The sequence below is a fragment of the Branchiostoma belcheri genome, unplaced genomic scaffold (assembly GCF_001625305.1).
Source record: "Branchiostoma belcheri isolate BF01 breed outbred unplaced genomic scaffold, Haploidv18h27 scaffold16, whole genome shotgun sequence".
NCBI lineage: Eukaryota > Metazoa > Chordata > Leptocardii > Amphioxiformes > Branchiostomatidae > Branchiostoma > Branchiostoma belcheri.
The window spans coordinates 2148754-2156446 of record NW_017803046.1 but is presented as its reverse complement, the minus strand read 5'-3'; the positions used below and the strand labels follow the sequence as shown (position 1 = coordinate 2156446).

The window sequence follows — 7693 nt, the reverse complement described above, 5'->3', positions numbered from 1 at the left end:
AACGCAGTGGTTAGCTCTGCTTCAAGCACTGTAACCACGCCCCCCACCCTCGTCAGTAATGGTCAGCCCCACCCCGTCAGTAGTGGTCAGCCCCCACCCCCAGGAGTGGTCAGCCCCCACCCCCACGCAGTAGTGGTCAGCCCCCCTCCCCTCCCCAGCAGTCCTCCCTCAGGCCTGCCAGCGAGCAGCCGTGCACCTGGGGCTGTTGTGGATACCAGCGGGAGGGTCTCATTGACTAGCGGTAGACGCTTTGTCTTCTACCAGTGCAAGTTTTGTCAGTTCACCGGCCATCGCAAGGAAGAAATCATAAAACATGCCACAGATGTCCATCCTGGTGAGACCCCGCCTCTAACCAACCAGGGCACGCCGTACAAGTGCCGTCTGTGTCACTACTACACTCAGAGTAACGCGGCCTTGCAGGTCCACATGAAGAGGCATGACAACAGGGACTTCCCCTACATCTGCACTCACTGTAAGTTTGCCGGGGCCTCTCGGGCAGACCTGGAGGAGCACTCCCGTAAACACATCACCATGGGCCGGGGGTCGGGCCGCATCAGGAACGTCTACTTCACCATCTTCAAGTGCCCGTACTGCACCTTCACCAGCCGCGTGTCCACGCTCATGCAGGGCCACCTCACCACCTGGCACTCCACCAACACCATCTTCCGCTTCTGCTTCAAGTGTGACCTGGAGTTCTCCAACCACGAGGACATGGACAGGCACATGCTGCTGTACCACGGCGGGCGGGCGGCGCTCCGACACGACATGTACAAACGGGACAGCCCCACCTCTGCCTCACCAGCTATCAGCTCAGAAGGCTCGCAGGTGGACGACTCTGAACCCCTCCCCCTCCTGTGGAAGTCTGCGGACAGACAAGCGGTCAAGAACTCGGAGGGTCCGCTGTCCCTGGTAACAACAGCTGGCAACAGGGCAGAAGAAGGGACGTCACTGCCTGTACCAAGTCTCTCACAGACAGATGACAGTGATGTGGAGTTTATATCTGAGACTCCTGCCACAAACAGTACTACTGACACTCACAAGGAGCAGTCTGAGAAACAGGAGGATGTGACAAACAGGGGAGGTGTCAGTAATGATGGAGGGGTGGTGGACAGCAGTCAGGAGAACACGGCTATGGAGACACCTGCACAGGAGGACTCATCCATCGGAAAGGAGCACATCAGTCCACAGGCCAGAAGGATGCCAAGGTCAGCAAATTTTATTGCTTTTTCTTCTTCTTGTACAGATGAAAACATCTTAAAGCTACCATAATGCTTATTAGTAGTTTTGATTCCCCTTTGCTTACTTATTTCTAAGGTACATATTTAGATTGAATTGTATGTCTGAAAGGTGATTATATGTTCATTCATGTCCTTCATCCTTCCTCTTATAACTTCTACACGTGTATATGACAAAAATTTCTGGATGATTTATATGTATCTAAAAAGATGTTGTTTTCCCCTGACTACAGTGTATCTGCCCCTGATGATGATGATGATGATGTAATGGCATCTCCTCCCAGTTCTCCTGACCTGAAGGCAGTGACAGACCTGATGGAGGAACTGTCTGACTCAGGTAGGAGGTCTGATGTGTTCAGACACAGACTCAAGTCTGACTAAGCCTGTAGAAAAGAATGCTGAATAGGAATAGCAACATGAATCTGAGGGGAAAGTCTGTACTTGATGAGAGTTGATCTCATACAGTCAGATTCAATTTCATCTCCCTTGACTCATGTTGACTATGTTCACTCCCTGAAAGTTAAACTCTGTGATATTAAGTACAGACTTTCCCCTCAGACCCATGTCTAATATATATTCTAATTTATCTAAAATGCTCAGGCTCCTATTTTCACATTGTCCTCTTGCTGAATTTTTACTAGGGAACCAAGGAAGTGAATTGGTGTGCTAAATGTTTTACCATAGACAAGTTACGTGGTGAAATTGTGTTACTACCAGCCAACCAGGGTTTCTTTGTTAATTGGCCTAGATGGTTGTTGGTTGGTAGGTTAGTTAGTAGGTTGGTTGGTTGGCTATAGGTTGGTTGGTTGGGAAACAGGATAAGTCTAACATATTTGGAACAGACTTTTATTGTAACAAGTTGTCTTCTTTATTATAGGTAGCCCTAGACCTATGGAACAAGTGAATGATCTGAATGCAGGTCCAGGAATTTTGTTTTCCCTAGTGACTTCCTTTTAAACTACATGTACAAAATGTTATGAAAAACTTTAACTTTTCTCCAACTCAAAATTTGACTCACCAGAAATTTTCGACTGAATCACTCAGTCTTCCTCAGCTATCTGACCCAAATGCTGTGGACACGTGATTTTTCCCATGTGTGACGTCAGCAAAGGGTCAAAGGTTGTCTGAAGTCGATATCGCCCCCTGTCCCGGTTGAGCGATGGTTGAAGTGCCCTGATGTATATGGCCTCTGGCAAGTTTAAGTTTTTCATAATGTAATTTACCAACTCAGATGAACTTTCATGCTACATGTACAAAAAACACGCTTGTAATGTCAAATAATGTTAAATGGATGTAAAGAATGGCAGGAAGTATGCTGTCTATTACATTGTCTAAGTGCATTTTTTTTAATGAAATATGCATTGGCTGCAGCTAGGATATGTCAGCAGATGTTCGCAAAGGCCTAGGGAACAGAAAGGGAAATGCAGTTTTAAGGTTTTTCTAGTGCCAAGCTGGGTTATTTGGGTGTCTTGTTGACAGGATTGTGTGAGTGTGTGTGTGTTGTTGACAGTATCCCTTGGTTTCCATGTCGTATAACATTAATTGAAGATACATGTAATACTGTTTTACTTCTCCAGAAATCATCTCCGAGGACAGTACAGACCCATTTGGGCATCACCACTCTACCTCTCTACCTGAGATGTCAACCACAAAGATATCCTCAGCTGAAGGTGTGACAGCAGAGACAACAAGCGAGGAAGTCACTAACACAGACAGTGGCAGTCTTGGCAAACCAAATGGGGAACAAGAGAACACAGGCACTGATAAAGATGCTGAGAAATCAGACACAGGAGGAGGAGGGGGGGCACTGATGGTATCTCGGGTCCACCCTCTTCAGAGTGGGCTTGTGGGCAGCGTAGAGACTGCTTCAAGGAGCAGCTTGGCTGGACAGCAGAACTGGCCTGCACCGAAGAGCACCAGCTCTGATTTCCAGGGCAGTGGGACTTCCACACAGAGTGAGAGTGCTGGGAGTGAAGTCGGCAGGCAGGTGAAGGGCACTGCGCTGGTAGCCTGTGTTTCAGTCTCTCCTCAGACCAACCCGACCGCAAGCGGGAACAGTCGGAGTGAGTCGGAGGCGCCATCGGGGGCGGCTGCGGGGTACAGGTGTAACCACTGCGGGGTGCGCTTCGGGGATTTCCTGATGTACAGCATCCACGGAGGCTTCCACCACCAGGAGAACCCCTTCACCTGTAACATCTGCAAACACACCGCAACCGACAGGTGGGACATATTGGATACTTCAGTCCTCAAAAGTAGAAGTTAGAAGTAGAATCCATAGAGAAATTGCCTAGGACAAAAAGCTGTCATAAAATGTTTTAAATGAACTAACCCTTGTATTCAGGGGCATTGACTATCATAGTGTTGTATGCTGTGGCATGGAAGTAGTGAATCAACTATCATGCTGTTTGCTTTTAATTGTTTTTCATTATTCTAATGTAATATATTTCATATGCAATGTGCACTAGGATAAGTACAAAAATCAAAACCTCTTTATTTTAGAGTGGCCAGTAGTGCTTAGATTGGAGTTGGAGTCTGTAAATGGGACTGTTAGTAAGTCTTGTGTTCTCCTCTCCCAAAGGTACCAGTTTAACCTCCACTTCACCTCGGCCAAGCATGCCCGTCTGATGGATAGCTCCCCGCTGGGTGCCATGGCAGCCAGTCTCGGCGTGCTGTCCCGCGGAGCCCCCGCCCCCAACACCACCCCCGCCCTGACCAACGGGGACCCAGGCTACCACTGTATCCACTGCAGCATGACGTTTGATGACTTCCTGCTGTACAGTATCCACTCAGGCTTCCACAGCCAGCACCACCCCTTCATGTGTAACATCTGTGGACAGGACTGCGAGGACAGGTTCCAGTTTGTCATGCACTTTGCCAAGTCGGACCACTCTTAGTCTTCACATATCACTGAACTTATGAAGCCTGTATGGATACTCTGTCAAAAAATGGCTGTATTCATGCTTCTAAAGCTAGGACACTCAAGGCTAGGGAACCTTCAGGTGGTGCTTGAATCAGAAAGGCCGTTGTTTTCTTGATACGAAAAGCAGTTGAACTGTTGATATCTCTACATGTGCCAAACTGTTAGTATTAATATGCAAAGAGCACCTGGTGCTTAGAATGCATTTTGAACCATTCCTCTAAGATAAGAATACACTGATGAGATCATGTCAAACTTGTTAAACAATCAACACATTGAGATTTGTGAAACTGTGGATTGTGGATAGAACCATTTTTCTTTCCCTGGAGGACTCTGAAAGTATTTTTCCAGAAAGAGAGTAATGTTAGGAAGTGTTCCCTGGTGGATCCACAAGTTGACATTCTGAAGAGTAGTAACTTATATTGTATCATTTATAAGGTGGAAAAACAAGGAAGATACTGTGATTTTTGTACTTATAAGTGGATGGGATTTTCAGCCATATTGTAAAGAAACATTGATGCCAGTGTGCACCTAACCCTTCCACGTGGAAGTAGAACATTGTCTCATACCAGTCTGCTACTGTAGTGGTCAGTTCCCAAAGTTATGTTTGAAGCATGAGTGCAAGTGCAGCCATGCTGTAGTTATAAGATGGTCTTCAGGCAGTGATGGCAGTCTATTTTGTTGTAACAGGTTAACGTAATTTTAAACTCAGTTAGAAATGCAGCTACTGATTGCTTTGTATCTTTATGAACAAGCCATCATGTATATACTATTTTTCTATCAGTTCATACTAACTTGTATCATGTAGTTGAGATATTTCTTGAGTTATGATTAACAAGTAACATGATTAACTGTGCCTTGACAATAAGTATCTAACCATTTTTTGTTACTTTTTGTTAGGATTATCTAGTACAGAGCTTTTCATGTAAGTTAGCTATCAATCATTGTTAATGTAACCCTATTAACAGTTAAGCATTTAAGTTGCGTTATGTTATGTTATCTTATGTTATAATCTTAACAATGAGCCACAAAAAAAGAGAAGCCAAGAATAGATTACAAAAATGGACTGTGTATTTTTATAACTGGTCAGAAGCTGCAGAATACTGGTTGTCTTCCTCACACAGAAATGTAAACATTACATGATACATTCATTTGGAAATCTTTATTGATATAGCCGCCCTTTGGCGTAACACACCAGCTTATGTCCCTCAATAAGTAAGAGATATGTATATGTGTCCCTCAAGAAGTAAGAGATATATTTTTGGCCAGAATAAGAAACTGAGAGTCACCATTAGAGGGCTGATGATTTTTGCTCTAAGGCAAAAGTAAAGAATTCATTCACTGTTTAGTTAAAGCACAGCTACGGGTAATGTTAATTAATGCCAGAACTTCAAGATGCACACTGAAAAGGTACAGGAAATGTTGCCAAGAAAACAACAGGTTAACAATTTTGTTACATCTATTTTTGATTGATTTGTTTATGGTAGTGAAAGGTATGTTTAACCATAGGTAATGGTCGAAAGTATAGTAACTTTTTTTTTCATGCACAGAGGGTAGTTTGAAAGTCATAGCTCGCTGCATGTAACATTACTTTATTTCTGACTGAAGGTGGCACTAAGGCATGTGTACTTTCACCTGTCAATTAGGAACTGTTATCTAAATATCAAGTGTGCAGAATGTATGCTGAGTAACACATTCTACACTACATGTATGGTATACCAGGGGAGACAAAACATGAGAAAACAACTTTTGCTGTAACTTTGTTTCTTTATTATTGTAGCATATTAGCTTGTTTCATACTTTCTTATCCCTAAGTTTGATTGTACCTGTATATGAAACACCATGTGGTGGAAAGGACAAAAAGCTAGGTATTTTTCTGTGGAAGAAATGTCAAAGATCTGTATCACAGATGCCTTATCTAGTTGATAGCACTTTTGTTAAGTTTTGTAATAAAAGGATGTTTACCATACAGTTTAGGCTTCATCTTAATTCGTCTTTGATGAAAGGGGAAGAAATATTTATCATGGTGCCGCAGCATTCAGCAGAGAAAGGGCCAATGATACTGAGAAAACTAGGGTATACTCACATGTATGTTTCGTTTTATTCATAGCTACAATACAGTACTAATATATCAAATTCTTATTCCGACTCACTGTTGTTTCTGGCCGAAACTCCTGGAGCTTTCCATCTTATCGTCTTCCGGCATTTCTAAGTACATCCTGTCGGTAAACTGACCGTTTGAGGCATTTAGTGCTGAAATAGGCAAAAATCGGTACCGAAATACGTATGATCGGCATGTATCAAAAACGCCCCGCTGCGGCGAAAAAAATCACTGCAGTAATAGGGCTGCTTATTGTGGTCCAGTTCTACAGTGACCTGCTAGAGGTCGCTTTTGATCCATGCATTTGATTACTCTTACACACGGAGGATGGTGCCCAGGCTGGCTCTCCACTTCCCGGCTTTAATCTATGCATTCACTCAATAGAAGTTTTGCGCCGTTTACGTTATTAACTCTCATCGCACAAAACTCCTACCTGTTGCCGACTGGGAGAGCTCATACTGAATACACTTGAAGCGGTGTCAAGTTGGTTGAACCAAGGAGGTTTTTCTACCTCCATGGTTGAGCGTCATACAACATAGAATAAAGTTTTAGAAAAATACAGTGGAGGAGACCTGATTGTGATGGAAGATTGTGATAAAAGTTAGTAGTGAACTTATCACGCTCGATTACATCACCATATGAATGAAAGCTAAAAAAAATGTGGGAAGCAATATCGTAACTTTCTTGGGGATTGCCATAGTATACGTCTGACATCTGCTTGGTTTCCATTCATATGGTAATGAGATAGACGGCGAAAACGTTCACTCTGCAAAGGTTTTGACCACTTCTGCAATGGATCAGCTGATCGCAAAATCACGTTTTGACGTATAACTCGAGAATGAAGCAAATTTGATGACCGATATTGAATAGGAATAGAATATAGCCCATAAGGAGTATACTCTTAAAAGAAGGGGGCAGAAAAAAGTCAAAAGTTTCATTTTTCTAAAATTGAAAAAGTGGATATTCATCCCCTATCACACCCCCGTTTTAGAGGTGCCGTTCCGAAAAAGGCCGTACCTCGCTAAAGAAGCCTCGCTCATTCCCAGATTTAGTCATTTGGCGAGTTGGGAAACGCGATGGGCTCTTATGGGGTTTTTACTCCAGCTCTTTCCAGCTCTTGTTCTTGACATTGAGGCTTACCCCGAGTACCTAGATATCACGAATTTATCGACAAAGAACCGTTTCAGTCTTGGGCATTATCATTTTGAGACAAATATTCTCTGAAGGGCTTTTACGAGCGGCTGAATACAGAGCTTTTTTGTCAATATTTCTGCCATTTCAATGTACACAAAACCTATTAACTTTGTATTCTGTTAATAATTATAACAGTAATTATAAAGCAAAACATATTTGATCATTTTGCAGCTTCTTTGTTGGATTTATAGTTTGGTCGCTTAAGAAATGTCACTGATATTGAAAACAATAATAATGTTAATTGCT

The 7693-nt window shown here is 43.2% G+C and overlaps 1 pseudogene across 1 annotated transcript in view; it reads left to right on the top strand.

Moving 5' to 3' along the window:
- The window catches only part of LOC109465901, a 15587-nt pseudogene extending 9473 nt beyond the window's left edge, over window positions 1-6114 (top strand). Inside the window, exons 5-8 of the transcript XR_002139993.1 lie at window positions 114-1205; window positions 1469-1572; window positions 2813-3455; window positions 3814-6114. The product of XR_002139993.1 is annotated as an uncharacterized LOC109465901 (transcript). The remainder of the gene's footprint in view (window positions 1-113; window positions 1206-1468; window positions 1573-2812; window positions 3456-3813) is intronic.
- The last annotated feature ends 1579 nt before the right edge of the window (window positions 6115-7693 follow it).